At 40.8% G+C, this 22,280-nt stretch overlaps 1 protein-coding gene, 1 long non-coding RNA gene and 1 pseudogene across 3 annotated transcripts in view; 1 reads left to right on the top strand and 2 right to left on the bottom strand.

Annotated features, from left to right (window-relative positions):
- Window positions 1-6,212, top strand: part of LOC127612044 (ribosomal RNA processing protein 1 homolog A-like) — a 189,444-nt pseudogene extending 183,232 nt beyond the window's left edge.
- The window catches only part of LOC127612083 (ribosomal RNA processing protein 1 homolog A-like), a 103,378-nt gene that overhangs the window by 54,464 nt on the left and 26,634 nt on the right, over window positions 1-22,280 (bottom strand). The gene's annotated exons all lie outside the window — the stretch shown is intronic.
- The window catches only part of LOC127612141 (uncharacterized), a 55,786-nt gene that overhangs the window by 17,238 nt on the left and 16,268 nt on the right, over window positions 1-22,280 (bottom strand). The window contains exon 2 of the long non-coding RNA XR_007965600.1: window positions 16,628-16,736. This is a non-coding gene — a long non-coding RNA (uncharacterized LOC127612141). The remainder of the gene's footprint in view (window positions 1-16,627; window positions 16,737-22,280) is intronic.

The raw sequence follows: 22,280 nt of genomic DNA on the forward strand, positions 1-22,280 counted from the left end.
ACACAATGAGCCTGAATGATGAAATATTTTCCCTGCAACGCATCCTGTAGAGAAAGGGTGCCCAGACTTTTTTGACGGAAGATCTATTCTTCAATCAACCAACCTCCCGCGATCGACACGTTACCGCACATGCGCAATATGCACCCACTTACACGCGCGTGCCATAGTGAGCAATAGCAATAACGGTCCTTCAAATGATCGAGGCAAGGGGACGCACTTTTGCAGCATGTTAACGATCGTAGCTGACGTGTACCCTTTTAAAATGCTTCTCCACATTCCCATTATTTGCCAGTACCCTTGGTGAATTGTACATGAAATGCTGTTTAATTTTTTCATTTCGTTTATTTCATTTTTTTAACAACAGCCACCTGCCTGGCATCCTGCCCTGCTAATAGAAACGTGTGTCGCAGGCTATGACAGAAATCCTCGTTGACAGAAATGTTGAAATTGAATATTTATTATACACATCTTTACAGCATTGTAAGCGTTAAGAATGTTTGTCATGTTTGTCCTCCTATAGAAACCATACTAAAACAAAACATTTCCTTAGCCCATCTTTTTTCCATTTTCAAACATTTTTGAAAAAGCTCCAGGAGCCACGAGGACAGCACTAAAGAGCCGCGTTTGCCGACTCCCGGTTTAACACAATTTATTAAAAATCCCAAATCACCAAATCTTCCATTTTTCAGTTCTTCACTAAAAAGCAGAGTACTTGGCAAAATAAAGATCACAAGTCACAAGTATTTTGAGCTGAACATTTGATGATGCTTTCTTTGGTTTATTTATACTGTTGGATTCTTTCCAGACCCAGCGCCAATAAAAGAAAATCTGTCAGAGTAGTTGCTTTCTTTGTATATTGTAAAACAAAGAGTGGAACATCATTAAGAAACACCCCTTTTATGAACTTTCAACTTAGCATAAAATATTTTTCGGAAATGTGCCTCTAGTTATGTACCTTCAGTTATGCGATTCGTCTCAGCATTGATGAGCGAGTGGATCTGTGTTGTGATTGTCGCGCACTTTAATGAACGATCATTGGCCGAGCACGTAACTCATTGCGATAATTGTGCAGTTTTTAAAAAAACTTTTAATTAGACTTTAAAATGATTTAAAGGTTACAGTTGTCCGCAAAACGTACACAGAACTCAATGTCATCTACCGACTACAGGCTGGACACATTAAAAAGACAAGGTGATTTTCATTCACAAAGCAGGAGAAGGGAAGAAGTATATTCAAGATGGTAGCACCTCAAAAGACAGAACTAATAAAGTTATAAAAACTAAATTTTTTCAAACGGTGGACACTACCGCGTGCTATTGCAGCACAGGTGGACTTTGACCATAGAGCGCTTGAAATAATTTGAGTGTCTCAAACAATAGTGACTCCAAGATGCAAGCTATGAGTCCATTATTCTCACATGCAAGTTGTAATAAATGAATGCTTTAACATGATCATAGTCACAGTTTTATTGGAAATCTTAACTTTTAAAGTACCGTATTTTCACGACTATTCAACGCACCGTACTAATGACCGCAGTCTCATTAATGGGTGACATTTCTGCATTTTACACATACACAGGACGCACCGTACTAATGGCCGCAGTTTTACAGTGGTAAAACATACGCCAGCTTAAACATACGGCATGCATGCATGCGCGCACTCTAACACGTTAGCTTGAAGCATACGGTAGCATGCCAAGACATACAGATAAGCTAAAAACACGTTTTTAAAAAGACAACAAAAGCAGAACTGAGTTCGGGTGAATTTTATTTAGCCATCGTACAATGTTCTCACGTTTTTCGATCAATCATCACCCAGAAATCCATCAAAGTCCTCATCCTCTGTATCAGAAGCAGAGGACTGCACATCTCAGTTGTCATTGAATGCATCACATGCTAGTGTGAGTTGCTACGCGTTGCCGAGCGGAAAGAAGGAGTACCAACAGCAAAGTCAACATTTCTCTCGTGTGAAGCTTTCCCACATTTGAAAGTAAAGAACAGAGCGAAACATGGTGGCAGCGCGTGTGTGTAGAAAGAATTGAACAATTGTGCAAGTACTGTAATCCATCAAAAACGCCGCGTTCCCTCTCGTTGTTGCGTATTGTGGCGTAACTCGCCAAGCGCTGCCTCTCACTCTTTGTAAAGTTGTGTTTGCCACCGATCATCCATTGTTCCCATGCCGTTCGCAACTTTACTTTTAACGCCCGCTTGATGCCGATGTCCAGCGGTTGGAGTTCTTTAGTCAAGCCTCCGGGAATAACGGCACGCTCAGAGTTCATTTGCTTGACTTGGTTTTTCACCGCTGCTGTGAGATGGGCACGCATGCCAAAAGCATAACCAATGGCTTGAAGTTTGAACTGAGCTTTGGAGGCGTGTCTCTTTGTAGAATTTATTTTCAGGGGTTCTTAGAAACCAAAACCGCCCACTTACACGCCCACCCTTCACTCATTGGCGGACTTCTTCGCCGCATGCCTGTCCTCACTCACGTCTGCCTTTTCTCTCTCTCCATATATGTATATATACACGCCCACCCGTCACTGATTGGTCGACTTTAAGATAAGATATCTTTTATTCGTCCCACACCGGGGAAATTTACAGCCTCCAGCAGCAAGAATGTATGTAGAAAGAAGAAAGAGAAAAAAAACCAACAACAAACATCTTTCAATTAAATGCAATATGAACACAAAATGGATAAATCGCAGTACTATTTACAATTTTCCTTCACATCATTTAATTATTATTATTATTATGATTGTTATTTATTATTCATCAGCCTGACAGCAGTCCGTAGGAACGAGCGTCGGTATCTCTCCTTCTTGCAGCGCGGGTGTAACAGTCTCTGGCTGAAGGAGCTACCAAGTGCTGTCAGGGCAGGCTGGAGGGGGTGGGAGGGACTGGCCATCATAGCTTTTAGCTTAGTTAGCATCCTTCTGTTGCCCACCTCCTCCAGAGTGTCAAGGGAGCAACCCAGGACAGAACTGGCCTTCCTGACCAGTCGCTCCAGTCTCTTTCTGTCCCGGGCTGAGATGCTGCCTGACCAGCAGACAATGCCATAATGGATGGCCGAGGCCACCACCGAGTTATAGAACGTCTATAACTGCCGCATGCCTGTCCACAGTCACTTCCGCCTTTTCTCTATATAAACAGCGTGTCGGCTGTCAGTCAGGTTTTGGAACTCGGCGCATACACAAGACGCTCCGCATCATAAGGCGTCCTGTCCATTTTGGAGAAAATTTAAGACTTTTAATGACGCCTTATAGTCGTGAAAATACGGTAATCCGCACAGTATGTGTCAGGGGCAATATAGAGCAATAAGATGGCTCAATGTTTCCTCATGTAGTAAGTAATAAGCATTTAAACGTCCCTTAATTGTGGGTGTGTGGGTGCGCGCGTGCGTGCATGCATGCATGTTATGCCTAGATTAGTTGATTCATTATGATGACATCGACGACCAAAAGCATCGACAAGTAATTTAAGTCGTCGACGCACATGGCAGTTGCGTTTAAGCGGGCCAGCCGTGATGTCACTGGAATAGCTATGCTTACTCCTACCAGATGGAATGAACAACTGTAGTATGCTAATGCTATCATGGCTATCCGTCATCAAACATTGAAAGTTTGGGAACATTTCAACATGGACGTCAAGAGCGTTTTCAGCATTTTCAGCACGTATCGCACTGTGTGCGATTCCAACATTGTGACAGCGATGTTATAACTGAATAGGAAATGTGGTGACACTGATTTCTTTTATCACCTCATCATCAGGGGTGTTCACACGGCAACATTTACTCCGGTGTAGCACCGGGGCTGCCCCCATAGAGCGTTCACACGTACAAAGTTATACCGGTGTAGCCCCTGAAAACAGCTTAAACCGGAACAAATTTATAATTTATTTACTCCTGAGTAAATGCTACCCGACGTCAGCGTTTCTCAATTGCATCCTGGGTATTTTGCACTTCTTTCCTTTCTCTCTCTCATCCTTTTACGGTGTCTGATAGACCACAGCGTTGATTTGTCTGGAGAAGCATAAACCATGGTTTTTCGATATGTCACAAACAAGGTGGGGAAAAGGAAGAACACCTTACGCATGCACAGGTTTTATTTCCGTATTATTACGTATTGCACGACCGCAGAAACTGCCATGTGAACGCAAGTGGGGTTGCACCGGGGTTAACACGCTTATCTTTAGTAAGCAGCTTTATACGTGTGAACACTCCACAAAATTTACACCAGTGTAAGATGTATCGCAACAAAATACATCTGTGCAGCACCGATGCAAATGTGTGCCGTGTGAACACCCCTATAGTGTTCAAAGAAATCCAGATGTACTTTGCAGAGGCTCCAGTCTCTCAAAAGGATGATACTTTCAAATGGTGGCATGAAAATGAGAAACATTTCCTCACGCTATTAAGGGTAGCAAAATTTATTCTGTGCAAACCTTCAACCTGCGCCCCTTCGGACTGGATCTTCACTGAAGCAGGGAACATCTACTCTCAAAAGCGAGCAAGCGTTTCGCAGAGCATAGAAATGCTAACTTTCCCGACAATGAAAAATGGAGTTCTGTCGATTATGAGATGGAATGTAGTATAAATTGTGAGCACCGAGCACAAAATACCACTAATACTACACTACTTACTGTCTTAGAGTTGTCATCATTTATTTAAAGTCACTCTTTGTGTTGTTTCTCCTTCAGGGAAGAAAAAAATGCAACTCAAGCAAGATGATGACTCCGACAACGATGATATGAAGCCAACAGATCTTACTGACAAAGATATCACCAAGCCAAGGAAAAAAAAGAAGGCGTCTCATGATGGCTGTTTAGGTGCTAATTTAAATGCCAGAATATTGAATGGGGAGGACACTGAGGCACCCAATCAAAGCAAGTCTGAAGATATGGCCAAAAAAGAATCGTCTGTTTCTGCCTCAGATAAAGGCAGCAACCTCAATTCTTGCACAAGCAACAAAAAGTCAAAAAAGAAAAAAAAGAGGCCAACATCGGAGTGTGAAGAAAAATTAGAGAATCACGAGACGATGCAGGAGGCCGGCACAACTGCAGTGATCGGCGAGCATGAGAGCCCCTTAAAGAACAGTGTTAAGCTTGAGTCACAAGCTGGCAGCATGGCGATTCCAGTTCCCTGTGAGATCATATCGAATGAAACCGAGCTCCGGGCCTCAAATACCACCAAGACAAAAAAGAAAGGTCTGAAGGCTGAAAAGGTCAAAGCATTTGCAGCTTGTTCACCGAAAATCCCGTTAGATTCTCTGTCGGTACCTTGTGATAATTCTGCTCCTATTGGCACGGCTCTCCAACCTCAGGGTTTAACTGATACCACCACCTCGGATGAGTGCAAGAGGAAAAATAATAAATCTGAGAACGTACTGATTGCAAATCCAAGTACGAACGTTGAAAATGAATTTGCATGTGACAATCAAATGGGAACTCCATCGAAGAAGAAAAACAAACGAAAATGTGCAAAGGTGAAAGAGGTGAGCAGCTCGGAAAGGAAGCCCGAGGTGGGCGATGAGGCATCCGATTCCTCGGGGAAGCCAAATAAGAAGAAAAGAAAGATCCCTGTGGTGTTTGAGTTTGAAGCGGATGAGTTTGAGCCTGCCACACCACCCAATGACACTGCAGAAATAGCACTGGGTGTCAAGAAGTCAAAAGTGAGTATGAAATGAGGGCATGCGTTTTCAGATTCATCTGTGAACTCTGTTTTAAATCACTTTCCCGTGGCTATTTCACAATGCTTCTCCTCTCCAGGCATTTAATGGTTCAGCTACCCCAAAAGCCAAGCCAAAGACATTGTCAAATGACTTGGTCACATTTCAGCGAAACGTCAAAGTTCCAACACCGCTCTTCTTCAGGACCAAGGAAAAATGCACAACTCAAATCTTTGGCAAGAAGGTATTTAGATGTGTATAAAAAATTACATTACATTCTTTCTGTTGATTCTGTTTTTCCCTCCACAGATTGATCAAACTCCCACATCAGACAGCAAGAAGGTGACATTCCATCTGAAGAATAATAAAACAGCTGGTAAGACAATGTTCAATGTCAATATGTTTAGGTCTATTTTGAGGACCCGGCACTATGCCGCATTTTTGAATACTCCACTGGGCTCGTTAGTTTAACATGGGTCGGCAACCCAAAATGTTGAAAGTGTCACATTGGACCAAAAAACGAATTTGCCTGGAGCCGCAAAAAATTAAAAACCTTATATAAGCTTTACAATGACGGTAACACATGCTGTGCTTATTTGCCCCACTTTTTTACAGTGGGGCAAATAAGTATTTAGTCAACCACCAATTGTGCAAGTTCTCCTTGAAAAAATTAGAGAGTATTTGTCTGTAATTGTCAACATGGGTAAAGCTCAACCATAAGAGACAGAATGTGGGGGGAAAAACTCGGAAAATTACATTGTTTGATTTTTAAACAATTAATTGCAAATTATGGTGGAAAATAAGTATTTGGTCAGCTACAAAGAAGCAAGATTTTTGGCTATCAAAGAGGTCTAACTTCTAATGAGCGCAAACGAGGCTCCACTGTATTCTCCACAGTATGACCTGTATTAATGGTGCCCGTTTTAACTCATTATTGGTATAAAAGACACCTGTCTACAACCTCAGTCAGTCACACTCCAAACTCCACTATGGCCAAGACCAAAGAGCTGTCGAAGGACACCAGAGACAAAATTGTAGACCTGCACCAGGCTGGGAAGACTGAATCTGCAATAGCTAAACGCTTGGTGTAACTAAATCAACCGTGGGAGCAATTATTTGAAAATGGAAGACATACAAGACCACTCATAATCTCCCTCGATCTGGGGCTCCATGACATCGGCATCAAGCGGGCGTTAAAAGTAAAGTTGCGACCGGGCGTACAAAGTAAAGTTGCGAACAACATGGGAACAATGGATGATCGATGGCAAACACAACTTTACAAAGAGTGAGAGGCAGCGCTGGGCGAGTTACGCCACAATTTGTGACTGGATTGTGGCTGCTTGGACAAACGTGTCTGCTTGCACTGTTGTTCGAGTTTTTGGCAAAGCCGGCATCATTTCTGTGGAGCCACATGGCAATGAGAGTGACTCTGACAATGAGAGGGAACGCAGCGTTTTTGATGAATTACCGGTACTTGCACAATTGTTCAATTCTGATACAGAGGATGAGGACTTTAATGGATTTCTGGGTGATGATTGATCGAAAAACGTGAGTACATTGTAAAATGGCTAAATAAAATACTACAGAACTCAGTTTTGCTTCCGTTGCCTTTTTAAAAACGTGTTTTTAGCTTGTATCTGTATGTCTTGGAATGCTACCGTATGCTTCAAGCTAACGTGTTTTTAGCGTGCGCGCATGCATGCCGTATATTTAAGCTGGTGTATGTTTTACCACTTTAAAACTGCGCCCAATAATACAGTGCGTTTTGTCTATGTGTAAAATACAGAAATAGCACCCCCATTAATGAGACTGCGCCCAACCATACGGTGTGCCGAATGGTCGTGAAAATACGGTAGTCTAAATAGACTTCCTTTTCTACGCATCTTGACCATTTTAAAGATGCACATTTTGAAGTGCATCCTTTACGATTCTTAGCTGTTTCCTTTGCATTCTTTCCACGCTTCATCTTCTTTCTGCTGGCAAACATTTCATCATCCTCATCTGTAGAGACTTCCTCTGGATAGCCATCTTGAGGAAATAGACCTAACCGAAAAAAAAGGCAGAGGATGAGTCACATAACACAAATAAACAAGAAAGACATTGTGTCGTATCAGGCAATTTAAAAATAACAATACCTTCACTGAGATCCTGCAGCCTGCCATGAAAGAGAGAGAAAGTATGTTGAAAGACAAGAGGTCTGATAATGCATATCATAAACTACATTCGACTGGCGTAAAAATCACTCTTTTCCCAATCTGCTGAACAACTCTCTGATCCACTGAAATTTTAAGACACTGGCCAAAAATAGGATCCACTGGAGAGTTCCCAGGCGAAAACCACTGTTGACCAAAAAGAACACAAAGGCTCATCTCACATTTGCCAAAAGACATCAAGATGATCCTCAAAACCTTTGGAAAAAACATTCTGTCGACCGATGAATCAAAAATTGAATTTGTGCGGCCTGTTACATTTGGGGTAGAAATGATAGCATTTGATTAATAAAACATGGTGTTGCCAATGTGATGGTCTGGGGCTGCTTTTCTATCTGAGGACAAGGTCAATTTGCTGTGATTGATGGGACAATGAATTCTGCTGTCTACTAGAAAATCCTGAAGGATGATGTCCGACCATCAGTTTAGTTTGCACCCTCAAACTCAAGCACTCTTGGATCATGCAGAAAGACAACTAACCGTAACACAACAGCAAGTCCATCTCTGAACGGCTCAAAAAACAAAAGAAAATAAAGTAAGATTTTGCAGTGGTCAAGTCAAAGTCCGGATTTGAATCCAATAGAGATGCTGTGGCGTGACCTCAAAAGGGAAACTCTCCAATGTGGCATAGTTGAATTAAATCTGCCAAAGTGGGCCAAAATTCCTCCATAGCGTCAAAGACTGACCACAAATTATCGCAAATGCTTGATTTCAGTTATTGCTGCCAAGGGCGTCACAACCCATTACTAGCTTCAAGGGGCAATTACTTCTTCCACATAAGGACAGGAAGGTTTGGCTTTTCTTTTTGCCATATTTAAATCACACGGACCACAACAACAGATACAGTATGATACTTTCAAAACTGTCTGAGGGGCTACAAAACTTACACTTTGATGATTTTGTAGAGCCTCTCTCTATTGTGGCTGGGTGTGCTACTTCGAATTGACACCTCTAAGAGCTTGTCAGCAAGAGCTGCATAGTCAAACTGTAAAATAGATGTTTCATTAGAAGGGGGAAAGCAGAACATGGTATTTATCAAGAGCTCTGACTAAAGTGGTGCAGTGTAGCATATGTCTTTCCAATGAAAACCCAAGTATCCCAAAATATGTGTTCATTCTTGGAAAAACAACAACATGCATTTAGGATAAAAATACAATACTAACCTGTAGAACTGGTGCTGTATTATCATCATCATCATCATCATCAAATTGTAACTCTGTGTCGGAGTCTCCTGATTCATGAGCACCCTGTTTCAAGTATGATTTACTGCCTGAAAACAAAATAACCAGCAAATAATGTCTTCCTGGCATAAAAATTCAATTCAATTCAGTCATTTATCTACAAAATTATGTAACATTCATGGAGTTCTTTTTAAAACACTGTAGCATTCATGATTTGCAATCAATAACTTACACAAAAACAGGTTGTTGTGTGCTATATAAATAGTGATTCTGAACGGAAACTCAAAGTTTGGGGAATATTTTTTTTTTGGTCAGATTGCACTTAATGTTGCGTACTATATAGCAGTGGTCCCAAACACTTGCCCGTGGGCCTTTTGGTACTGAGCTGAACGATCGCTTGTGTGGCGCTTTCTCCAAAGCTATGGAAAGAAATCAAGCCTGCTGTTGGCCATGTGCAAGGTACATTCTCAAAAACGGGCATGACGACAATCCAGTTGAATCAGCTGAACAAGTATTACTGAAGTGATGATGTGGAAAGCATGTTAATGCCAGCGGATTTGCACATCCTGCCCACCTAAAGATGAGCGGTTTAGTCGCTATGACCTAGCAATGCGGCCACCAAAATATCAAACACCGTATGTAGGATGGATTCGTTCATCCATCCATCCGTCCATTTTGCAAAGTGCTAACTTCAAAATCATTACGTTGACACTTTGAAAGGAAAATCAACTCAAAAATGTTCTTTAAAACAATATGCATTATGCAGCCTCATTAGTCTAAACATGGTATTACGATTAATATTGTGTTTGTGGAAAAATTAAACAACAAACTCTTCCCATTTTTGTGAAAATGTACCGTTAATCTGCTTCACGGGGTCCTCTTCATCATCAGAGGACTGGCCTGAATCAGAGGACTCTGCTTCTTTCAGCTCCCTCATCAGATCCTCAATGGCATAGGGAGCCTGGTCAATAATTGTGTTGAAGATGCTGTTGCAGATCGCTCGGAAAAGTGTCCGACTGGTGAGACGGTCAATTAAAGAGAATGGTCGATCAGTGGATGGCAAATATTACAAAGCAAGCAGGAAGCTTCAGATCAAGACAGAATTTCGCTGCCATTCATCAGTGACGCTCCTAAAACTAGTATGATCAATAAAGGATGTGTTGCCTGTAATATTACACGACCAGGACGCCAGCCAAATCCTCTTGAACACTGACATCCAAATTGGAGATATTTTGCTTTGGTGACGTTATTCAATGTTAAGGTCAAAAGTTGTATGATTGTCTGGCAAATTAGATGAATACACTTTCAAGCCATTGAAATGAAAACATATTCAAAGGCCCGATAATTCTACCACATTTGAAGTAAACATATTCCGCTGGGTTATGGGGTATTCAAGACTGACAAAACGTTTTCATATACGTAAAATTATTGTTACCCCTCTGTTAATGAAAGAATAACCCTCAGTGATCACAGAAATAACTTCAATCTGACCAAAGTACAGTCAAACCCCGGCTTTCGGATTTCGACCAGAAAATTTGAGATTTTTACACCTCAGGTTAGAACTGAAAACCGGTTTTCGACCAAACTGAGCACACCCGAATACGCCACTTGACTCCTTTCGGGTTTCTTACACGAGCAAGTGACGCTTACACGTTTGACGTTCACAAAAATACCGTATTTTCACGACTATTCGACGCATCGTACTAATGGCCGCAGTCTCATTAATGGGTGACATTTCTGTATTTTACACATACACAGGACGCATCGTACTAATGGCCGCAGTTTTACAGTGGTAAAACATACGCCAGCTTAAACATACGGCATGCATGCGCGCACTCCAACACGTTAGCTTGAAGCATACGGTGGCATGCCAAGACATACAGATAAGATAAAAACACGTTTTTAAAAAGGCAACGAAAGCAGAACTGAGTTCGGGTGTATTTTATTTAGCCATCGTACAATGTTCTCACGTTTTTCGATCAATCATCACCCAGAAATCCATCTAAGTCCTCATCCTCTGTATCAGAAGCAGAGGACTGCACATCTCAGTTGTCATTGAATGCATCACATGCTAGTGTGAGTTGCTAGGCATTGCCGAGCGGAAAGAAGGAGTAGCAACAGCAAAGTCAACATTTCCCTCGTGTGAAGCTTTCCCACATTTGAAAGTAAAGAACAGAGCGAAACATGGTGGCAGCGCGTGTGTGTAGAAAGAATTGAACAATTGTGCAAGTACCGTAATCCATCAAAAACGCCGCGTTCCCTCTCGTTGTTGCGTATTGTGGCGTAACTCGCCAAGTGCTGCCTCTCACTCTTTGTAAAGTTGTGTTTGCCACCGATCATCCATTGTTCCCAAGCCGTTTGCAACTATACTTTGAACGCCCGGTTGATGCCAATGTCCAGCGGTTGGAGTTCTTTAGTCAAGCCTCCGGGAATAACGGCACGCTCATTTGCTTGACTTGTTTTTTCACCGCTGCTGTGAGATGGGCACGCATGCCAAAAGCATAACCGGTGGCTTTAAGTTTGAACTGAGCTTCGTAGGCGTGTCTTTTTGTCGAATTTATTTTCAGGGGTTCTTAGAAACCAAAACCGGAGTTGTTTTGCAACAATGCACATTGCCACACTCTATACAAGTGTTGGTACTGGCTTGAGGCGTCCACTTACACGCCCACCCTTCACCATTGGCGGACTAGCTTGTCTGTCCTCTCTCTCCCTCTCTCCCTCTCCATATATGTATATATACACGCCCACCCTTCCCTGATTGGCCGACTTCTTTCACAGTCACTTCCGCCTTTTCTCTATATAAACAGCGTGTCGGCAGTCAGTCAGATTTTGGAACTCAGCGCATATAAAGGACGCTCCGCACCATAAGGCGTCCTGTCCATTTTGGAGAAAATTTAAGACTTAATGGCGCCTTATAGTCGACAGTCTTGGTTATTCTATAATTTACTGGTTGTAGCGTGGTAACTTTATGAATAAAACATTTGTCATAAGGTGTCATATGCTGTCGGTAGAACTAACGATGACACGTGGTAGATTCTTTCGTCAAATTGATAGTAGATTACACATGCATCGTCTTGGGAAGAGGATGTCAAGCCACAGCAATACTTACCTGTATTAATGATTACCAGGAAATTAATCTTTGCGGTGTGAGACTGGAAAAAAATACTCTGATTTTGTGGTGTGCTGTATTCATGATGCCATATGAGTACAACATAATTTGATCCATTTATTTCGTTGAATAATCCTGGAGTACACAGCTGCTGATATAATGTTCATTGTTAATGCATAGTTTTCAAACATTTACCCTTGAAGCATTATACTTTGGAGTATCAGAATTCTTGATTATGAATATCAGTCAAAATAGAAAAATGGCTTCCTATGATGAACGTTTACGGAACCCAAAATTAGTTACCATGGTTTCCCATTGGGTAATCCAACGGAATCGAAAAACGTGAATTTCCTAAATCCTCAGGCCTGCTACGGTACATCTTTTTTTCCCACCCGCAACGATCAGTTTGACAATCGCCACCATTGTTGTTTTGATCTCGCATGAAGTAATGTCGCATGTCGTTCTTGCAATATGCGGAAAGTAGATGATTGCCAAGTTTTGTATCGTTAAAACAAGTGTTGCGAACAAGTGTTGCGAATGTTTATTGCGGAGGTATCACGGAGGAAGCAGCTAAAGTTGGATAGTTTTTTGCGATAAGTTGACTTTGAGAAAGCCTTGCATCATTGGAAGCGGAGTAAAGAGAGGAGAATTTATGAACGCAAAGACCAAACTATGGAATGAAATAAGAACCTATTTCTCAGCAAATCTCGTATGCCTGAATTATTAAAATTTTTGCAGCATTTGTTGATAAGAAATAAACCTATTAGCAATGTATATTGTTGCTGTTTGTGTTATTATCATATGCAATTGAATAAGTAGACCATTTAAGAATTCGAAATTTGGGACTCTCGAAATGCCTAATGGGACTCACTTTTCTCATCAGCCAGTCCCTGGGACTGGCTGGGGTTAAACTGTAATATTATCACTCCGCGCGCACACACACGCACTCACACACAAACACACACTCACACAAAATGTACTTTTTAGTACATATTTTTTAAGTCAACACCATTAAAAATGGTGTGGAAGATTTAAAAAAATATACTTCCCTGCAGATATGAAATCAAACAAAAGGACGCTAAGAGGAACTTACTCCTTGGTCTTGGCTGCCGTTTTGCAGAATGGCTCGATGAATCTCAGGTTCTGGTCAGCAGTGAGCTACGGAGAAAAAATGTGAAAAGGACCATCACATTTCTTTATTTCAATAAGTTATTAATATTTCCTCAAAATCTTTTGCAGAATCCTCTATAATGGATGTGTCACTCAAACTATAATATTGGCATTTAGAGTGGATAGACATCAAAATTTCATATCTAAATTCTCTTCAGTTTATTTTTGTCAAGTGAAAGGCATTCAACAGGATCAATAAAATAAATACGGACAAGTACCCAAATCTCCATCTACGCTCCATACTCCAAATGACCCGTTTGGATCATAACTTTACCTCTGATGCACCCACAGCTCCTAGTTCCGTCAAGTAAAGGTCCAAGATATGAAACTGCAGACCAGCAGGTGCACCGTTGCCACTGTTCAGGAGCTCTGTTGCAAAGAGCTCCAGAAATCTTGAGACCACACTAAAAAAAAAAAAAAAAAAAATAGAAAAGACATTATGTAAAATATTTAACCTATGTTATGACGTACTGTACAATTTGCGCATGACAGTTTTTATGGATTACCTGCTATCCCAATTGTTTCTCTTCAGCATCTCAAAGCTTTGTCTGAACATGAAGCGGATCAGCTGTAATACGAAAAGAAGGGCCACCATAAGGGGGAGAAAAGTGATATATTCATGGACGCGCGCGCACGCACACACACCTGGAAAAACTTGTCCATTCGTAGTCTGTCAATGCCAGTCCACTCTCTTTTGAAGGTCTTAAGGGAGCTCTCCAGATATAATAGTTCTGTGGAAAACAATTTTCACCACCGGCTTTTGACATTTTAATTTGTATTTGGAATTACACCAGCATAGGATCAACTTACGTCCATCAATGTCATGAAAGGTGTGAATCAGTGTGCAAACAGAGTTGGAAAGCTCCTCCTGTGAACAACATTGTGCCTCAAATTAAGCAAATAGAAAGTGAAACAATCCAAGAAAGGCTCAATATATTTAACAATTAAATGGCAGTGGGTGCCATTAATTCAGCCCAGCACGCAGGGTCGTGGTGGCCAGAGGGAATATTGTGGGATTCCTGAATGGCCGGTCCATTTCAGGACCAGTTTAACAATCCCTGCCCCCAAATGGCATAAAAATTACGTTTTTGCGCATGACAGCCGCTGTCTACAGTCACCGAGTGGTTGCACCGCGACTCCAGCGGTCCATCAAAATACATCTCCTAGACGCCTCCTTAGTGAGGTGTTCCGGGCATGTCCCAAAGGTAGGAATTCCTTGGGGCGAACCAGGACAGCCTGGGAACGCCTTGGGAAGAGCTCAAAGAAGTGATTGGCGACAAATCACAGCTCAGCCTGAAAATGTTCCACAAGCCGTGACGAAAGAAATAAAGAAATACCTGTAAAAGTGGTTTGTCCTGCATCCACAAGCAGTAGAACAGACCTTTCCACAGCTTGAGCATTTCTTCACTCGTAAAGCCATCTGGACAAAGAATAATAAAACCAAAGGAGCGCCTTGGTGAATAAGATAAGAAAACCTTTATTAGACTCGCAATGGAGAAATTCCCGATTCACAGCTGCAAAGTTATGAAAGGAAGAAGTAGAACAACAAAATATAGGAGCTGCTCTAAAGGCAGCCACTCACGCGGCACCATTTTGAAGTCAAAATAACAAAAATAACACAACACATGGGACACAGACAGTCGTGCAATCTTCACCACTTTTCTGCATACACTTTGTTGCCTCAAGCAGATATAGATGAAAGAGGAGAGGATCAAAGTGTCCTTTCACCAGTCGATCAGAGACGTCATGCTGAAAATGTGCACACGTCTGCTACAAGCTAAGTTTTGAAAGCAAACACGAAGCTGTAGCGTCCAGTGACGAAAAAGAGATTGGCTCACATCTCCTGTCACATGCAAATCCACTTCAATTCCAAGCCGCGACTCCCAGTTCCACATCCGCATCGGCGCTACGCGCTAACGTCCCCTCTTCTCATCGTCGGCTCCTCAAGCCTTACATCCATCCAGCCGCAGACCGTTCAACAGCACCAATCTCTCCGCTGAACAAAGTGGGGCTGTGAAAAATGCTGCCCATTACAGGCGCAAGACACAAGCGCCCCGGGACTGTCCAGCAACGACAGTCAACTCACCAGACGTGAGTTGCTACGCATTGCCGAGCGGAAAGAAGGAGCAGCAACAGCAACAGTAAAGTCAACATTTCTCTCGTGTGAAGCTTTCCCACATTTGAAAGTAAAGAACAGAGCGAAACACGGTGGCAGCGCGTGTGTAGAAATTGGCGACGTGACGAGGGGGCTGGACGAAACGCTAGCTGGTTAGCACGGAAGCTAACCGCGGACGTTAGCACGGAAGCTAACTGCGAAAAGTCGCTACGCAGCTGGAACCCACGACCAGAGACCAACCAACCAAACGCCAGCGAGCGTGAGGGAGCCGGTAAACCCACTTGCGAAGTTAGAAACACCCAGCAGCAAGCCTACTGGACACGTTACAAACTAGCATACAACCGGCTAGCAACGAAACCCGACAAAATGCCACCCAAACAGAAGCAAGACACAAAAGCAGGAAGAGGATTCCCTGACCCTCACTCAAGTAAATGAATTACTCCAGCAACAAAAAGAACTTTTCACGGCGCTCTTGCAACAACAACAGGAAAATTTCAAAGGATTTGTCAAGATGATAATCGACTCAACAAACTCACGACTTGACACTTTTACCAGGGAAGTCCAAGAAATAAAAACCAGCATCAACTTTACCCAAAAAGAGGTAGACGACATTAAAAAAAATCTAATCTGTCAAACTGGCCATTCCAAAGACATGCAAACGGAATTCTACAAAGTATGTGACGGCATGCTTGTATTAACGGACAAGGTGGACTACTTGGAAGGACAGTCAAGAAGAAACAACTTAGTAATTGATGGAATTGAGGAAAAACCGGGAGAAACGTGGACTGAAACAGAGGAAAAAGTTAAAAAAATCCTTAAGGAGAAACTGCTGATACAGGGGCAAATTGAGGTGGAGAGAGCTCACCGCACAGGAAGACAAGACCCTGGAAGACCTCGACCAAGGCCAGTTGTGGTGAAATTTCTAAGATACAAGGACAGATCAAGGATCCTACAAAATGCAAAATATTTAAAAGGCTCCAACATCTACATTAACGAAGACTTTACAGATGCCGTACGACAAAAAAGAAAAGAGCTCCTCCCAAAATTAAAAGCTGCACGTGACAGAGGGGAAACTGCCTACTTAAGACATAACAAACTTATTGTCCACCCCCGCACCAGTACTCCAACACAACATGCTCGAGTTCAACACCATCAAGCAGCATACTAAGAATTTTTCACCACCTGACAATAAAAACTCTGACCCTACTGAAGCAGGAAATTCACATACCAAAAAACATGGACTTCGAATCCTTTGATGACCCTTCCAACCCTTTGATGACCTCCAACCCTACTGACCACAAGACGTTTGACCCTGAGAACAACTTGGACCCGGACAATAACTTTTTCAAGACCGACCGACCGCGAGGCAGCCAGCGACGACCGACCGTGAGGGAGCCAGTGATGACCGCGAGGAAGCCAGCGACGACTGCAGGGAACCCAGCGACCGTGAGGAAGCCTGGAGACAACCAGCCTGCGACCACCGTGAGAGAGCCAACGACGACCGCAAGGGAGCGAGAGACGACCGAGAGGAAACCAGCGACGACTGCAGGGGAGCCAGTGACCGCGAGGGAGCCAGGAGACGGCGAACCTGAGGCAGCCGGGAGACAACCAGCCAGCGCGAGTGAGAGAGCCGGGAGGCAGCCAGCCGGCGAGCGTGAGGGAGTCGGCGACGACCGCAAGGGAGCCAGTGACCACGAGGGACCCAGTGATGACGGTGAGAGAGCGAGCGACGACAGCGAGGGAACCAACGACGGACGTGAGGGAGCCATCGACGACCGTGTGGGAGCGGGAAATTCACATCCCAAAAACATGAACTTCCAACCTTTTGAAGATATTGACTATAAGCCATTCGATCCCGAGAACAATTTGGACCCAGACAATAACTTCTTCAACAACAAACAAAGGGTAACAAACTCTGACTATTACCTGGATGAACAATTCAACACTAATATAAAATTGGAAAATGCACTTTCGGTAATACACTTAAACAGTAGAAGTCTCTATAAAAACTTCACAAAAATTAAAGAATACCTGACTAAATTCAATAAATTTAAAATAATTGCCATATCAGAAACTTGGCTTGATGAAGATAAAACAACTGAAATGGAAATAGAAGGTTATGAAATGTTTGCAACTAATAGAGAAAACAAAAAAGGAGGGGGGTTGCAATATATGTAGACAAAGCACTTAAATGCAGTAAAATCGAGAGATTGACAAACACAATAGAAAACCTAATGGAATGTCTAACCATTGAAATACACAATAAAAAGGCATCAAATATCATCATAAGTTGCATCTATAGGACACCAGGAACATGTATTGACACATTCAATAAAAAACTAACAGATATGCTCAGTTACTGCAACGATAAGAAAACACGAATAATATGTGGTGACTTTAACATTGACTTATTAAACCCAAATAGACACAAAAAAACAACTGACTTCATAAATATTATGTACAGCAACAGCTTTTTCCCAGTAATCCTGAAACCTAGCAGAATAACAGTTGACACGGCCACATTAATAGATAACATATTTATAAATAAGATTGATCATAAAATGGAAAGTGGACTTCTCATTAATGACATAAGTGACCACCTGCCTGTTTTTGCAGTTTTTCATAATTATTTCGATAGAAAAGCTAAATCAACAACTTGTATAACAGAAATAAGACTAAGAACCCAACGTTCCATCGATGCCTTTAAGCAAGACCTAGAAAAACAAAACTGGACCGAGGTCTACTCAAACGAAGACCCAAATACAGCGTTTGAAGTATTTCAGTCTACCATAATCTTCTTATATGATAAACATTTTCCATTAACTAAAGTTTCCAAAAAGTATAAAGACCCAAGTAAGCCATGGATAACGAAAGGCATAGAAAACGCATGTAAAAAGAAAAACAATTTATATAAATTGTTTTTAAAATTCAGAACTGAAGAAGCAGAAAAAAAATATAAGACCTATAAAAATAAATTAGTAAATATTATAAGAACCAGTAAAAGAGATCATTATCATGCACTATTAGAGCAGAATAAAGGTAACACACAAGAAATATGGAAAATACTTAACCAAGTAATCAGAAATAGTCCTAAAAAAATGGATTATCCAGAGTATTTTATCAAAGGCAAAAATACTATTTTGGAAAAAACTGCAGAAATAGCAACTGAATTTAATGAGTATTTTGTCAACATCGGCAGTAACCTAGCAAAACAAATTCCTGACCCAACAGACCTGTTTGAAGTGGATAGATACGTAGAAAAAAACTCCTCCACGATGTTCCTTACTGCAGTAAAACAAGAAGAAGTATCAAATATTATAAAAACTTTTAAAAATAAAAAGTCAACTGATTGCTTTAATATTGATATGACAATAATCAAGCAGATTATAGAATATGTAGTGCGACCTTTCACACACATATGCAACCTGTCATTCAAAGCTGGTATCTTTCCATCAAAAATGAAAATTGCTAAAGTTATTCCAATCTATAAAAGTGGAGAAAAACATCTGTTTACAAATTATAGACCAATATCACTACTACCACAATTTTCAAAAATATTAGAAAAACTATTTTCTCGCAGACTTGATAGTTTTATACAAAAGCATGCGCTGTTAAGTGAGAATCAATATGGCTTCAGGGAAAAACGGACCACCTCAATGGCAGTTATGGAGTTTGTGGAAGCAATAGCCACTAATATAGACAACAAAGAATTTACTGTTGGGGTTTTCCTAGATCTAAAAAAAGCTTTTGACACAATAGATCACAGTATATTATTGAAAAAACTAGAAAGATATGGCATTAGAGGTGTAGCTTATAAATGGATAAAAAGTTATTTAGAAAACAGATATCAGTACGTGCAACTCAACAATAAAAAAACGAATCAACTGAAAATCACTCACGGAGTACCTCAGGGGTCCGTGCTTGGTCCAAAACTATTCATCTTATATACAGTATAAATGATATCTGCAAGGTCTCAAAACTATTTAAATGTGTCCTATTTGCTGATGATACAACTTTCTACTGTTCTGGAATAAATCTGAAACAGCTCCTGGCAACCGTAGAAAACGAATTAAACAAATTAAAAAACTGGTTCGACAGAAATAAATTGTCACTTAACCTGAAAAAATCGAAGTCAATTGTTTTTGGCACAAGACCAATCAAACACCAAGCTAAAATTATGGTAAACTCAATTGAAATAGAAAGAGCGTATGAAACCAAGTTTCTCGGATTAGTAATAGACTCAAAACTATGTTGGAAACCACATATCGATAACGTAAAAAGAAAAATAGCCAAGACCGTAGGGATCCTCTACAAAACCAAGGAAGTGCTAAATAAGAGATCCTTGTACACATTATACACTTCATTATTATTACCATACATGACCTACTGTGTGGAAATATGGGGAAATGCCTGCAAAACAAACACACTCCCTATTCTCAAACTACAAAAAAAAGCAATTCGAATTATTAATAGATCAAAATATACGGAACCCACAAATCCACTATTTATTAAATTAAATACGATGAAATTTTATGACCTAGTTGACTTTAAAATCGCCCAATTAATGTACAAAGCACACAATAACCTGCTCTGCCAAAACATTCAGAAGTTTTTTGAAATTCGAGAAAGCAACTATGAATTAAGAGGTACCAACTTATTCAAAAAACTCAAAACAAGAACAAACATCAAGCAAAGAAGTGTATCTAGCAAAGGTGTTAATCTGTGGAATAATCTCGAAATGGACCTAAAAATGAGTAAATCGCTTGCTGAGTTCAAAAACAAATTCAAAAAAATAGTACAAACAACCTACACCAATCAGAGTTAAAATGATAAATTCTAAACATTAAATATAATGATAAATCAGAACTAAGTTGATAAATAGAGAAATGTATTGCAATATCCATTATGAATACAAGAGAAAATTGACACGAGTGCCAGGGTGAGGATGTATATAATCCTGATACAAACCAAAAGTTGTGAAAATATCACGGTTAAGGGTAAAGTATGAGCCTTAATGGAGACTTCTTATTACTTTTTCTTTTCTGATTGATATAAAAATGATTTAGTAGATATAAACACATAACGGGGTAGGACTAGATAAGTTTTTTTACTTCATCCTACTCCTTTGAACATAATAACTGTGTTGAATGAAGACTGATTTCTTTCTTTTACTTTTTTATCTACCTTATTTTCTGTCAAATTATTACTGTATATGTTTTATGTTCAATAAACAAACAAACCAAAAAACCAACCAAATGGCGCTGATATTCCTCCCAGTCAAAAACAGTGCTGGTATACCCATGCTGCCGAGAAGGCGCAACCACCAAGCACAGAGTCTTGATGAATGTCGTGGCCAAAAAATGCTGAAAAAAGTCCACATCAGGTCCACACGACATAACAACAAACACAAAGTTACAAAACAAACACAAAAATAACAACAAAAAAGCAAAGCTCATGAGAGCACTTGCAGACGGCTGCCAACTCGGGCGCCATCTTGCCTTCAAATCGAATCGAGTATTATATCAGCTGTTTTTGGACAAAGCAAGGACAAGGAAGGCAGCTTTCATTAGATCGTACATTTCATACAGAAAGTAACTCACCACGCTCCATTTTAAAACAAATAAGCTATTCACACACAGACCTCATAACTAGAAGAAAGGGGACATTTGAGTAAACATTGATCAGGAGGGACTACTACAGTGTTAGGTTGTCAGAATCAAATGCGTGTAGATTTATTTTTACCTATTAACCCTCGAAGTCCACCGCTTGCGATAAATGTAAAATTATGTCTTTGAATCAAAGGCTAAGGCATTCGGAAAAACACGTGAGAGCTGAAACGTATGGGGGGGTTCTAAAATGGCCTAAATTTCATGACGTCACCGGCTGATAGTTCTCAGGCATTACAGCAATAATAAAAAAGGTTTTGATTCCGTAATCTTCACAATTTACATATTTTGCACCATAGAGACCCATTAAAATTCATATTTTTGAAAGCATCGTAAACCTAATGTGTAAACATGCATTTCACACGATTTTTACGTCAATCGCTTTGTTTTCGCTTGGACAGACGTATGCATACCACATTGTTGGGTTGAGGTCATTCCAATTGTGCAACTTTTAGGTGGCGCCAGAGGATCGCAAATGAGTTTGCCTCTTTGCAGGAGGCTTCAAACCAATGCATTTTACATGAACACGTCCGGTCGGGATTGTTAGTAGGGCTTGGTTGGGACCTCCAGACACAATTTTTTTTTCCTTTTGCAAAAAATAAAGAATAAAAAAATCCCAAAGAACTAATAAAAACTATATATGTATGGATAGCACAGATGCCTCTGAACATTTTGAGTGTTTGAAAAAAAAAAAAGAATGTTTGTATAACACAAAATACATCATTACAAAAATTGTAAAATGCGTAACTTAGGGTTTTTTTTCATTTGAAGGACCCATTAAACTGCCTTTGAAAAGTAGTCTGAAGTTTGTTGCTAGTCGAAACAGGGCACACGCTGCGAGCCCCGAAATTCCCCATCCCACTAAGCAGCGCACAATTACAAGTGTTTTCGAAGGCAGCAACAGTATGTGATGGCAATAAACCTGGGATCAGGTCGGCCTCCAATCGATAAAAACAAGTCAAGCCAACCTCCACAACGATTGTTCATCCTCTATGACGGTAACGCCGCCAAGTGCTGCAAAAGCCAATTTAAAAATAAAAGCCTAACTAGTGTCCTGCTATTGATTGGTAGCCGTCAATTTTGAAGTTTCACAGCCGGCATTCACAGCCGGTTGATGGCATGTTACTGTAATAATACAAGAGTTGCGGCTTAGAATTGAAGCAGATTTA

Source organism: Hippocampus zosterae, chromosome 12 (genome assembly GCF_025434085.1).
Source record: "Hippocampus zosterae strain Florida chromosome 12, ASM2543408v3, whole genome shotgun sequence".
NCBI lineage: Eukaryota > Metazoa > Chordata > Actinopteri > Syngnathiformes > Syngnathidae > Hippocampus > Hippocampus zosterae.